The sequence below is a fragment of the Cherax quadricarinatus genome, chromosome 84 (genome assembly GCF_038502225.1).
Source record: "Cherax quadricarinatus isolate ZL_2023a chromosome 84, ASM3850222v1, whole genome shotgun sequence".
NCBI classification, from domain to species: Eukaryota; Metazoa; Arthropoda; class Malacostraca; order Decapoda; family Parastacidae; genus Cherax; species Cherax quadricarinatus.
The window spans coordinates 12,826,632-12,827,644 of NC_091375.1; positions in this window are offsets into that span (position 1 = coordinate 12,826,632).

The window sequence follows — 1,013 nt, forward strand, 5'->3', positions numbered from 1 at the left end:
CCCTTATCCTCTCGTCTTCCCCTCGGCTCCTCGGCTGGCTGCCGGCCGCCGGCAAATGACAGTTTCGTAATTGGAACTTGTGTCAACCATGCTGCCATCACCCACGATCTGTGACCTGCTCAGCCACTTGCACCCCCTTCCCCTCAACCCTCCCCCTACCCTCTACCCCCTTCCCCTGTATGTACACACAAACACACGCACGCACTACGGTGTTCAGCAAGGATTGGTACCGGAACCGGTTTTGTTTACCGGTCTATGTGGAATGAGGTACCAAAAGGGAGTGGGTGAGGATTTATCCCGGTGTCCTGATGTAAGACAGACGCGGCTGAACGGATGAGAAGGCTACAAATGGGTGTGGACAATGTGCAAAGACTGGTGGGTGAGGTGTCCCGTAGCTGGGTTGGTAGCGCACTCAGCTCACGCACTGAGTGTCGGTGGATCGATCCCCTGTATGGGTGGAAACAGGACGTGCTTCCTTAGGACACCTGTTGTCCATGTTCACCTAGCAGTAAAATAGTGTTAGCTGACTGGTGTGGGTCGCATCCTGGGGACAAAATTAACCTAATTTGCCAGAAATGCTCTGCATTAACAGGGGCTTTCTATATAGTATGTTATTGATGTTAGCTATGGTCTGTATAAGTTGTATCATGTGCCTGTAGATTATTATTATTATTATTATTATTATTATTATTATTATTATTATTATTATTATTATTATTATTATTATTATTATTGCTGATAAGTGGCTGCTGGAATTCAACCCCAAGAAATACAAGGTTATGAAGGTGGGGGAAATGAGCAAGAATACCGTAAACGGACTATAGAATCGGGGGAGAGAGTCTGCAAACCTCACTCATGGAGGGAGATCTAGGGGTGAGCATAGTGCCGAGCATATCACCAGAGGCTCACATCAACTGAATAACCTCTGCAGCCAATGTTGGCTTGGTAAAACTAAGAGTAGCCTTCAGGAATCTCAACAAAGAGTCATTCAGTGCCTTTTATATAGCATATGT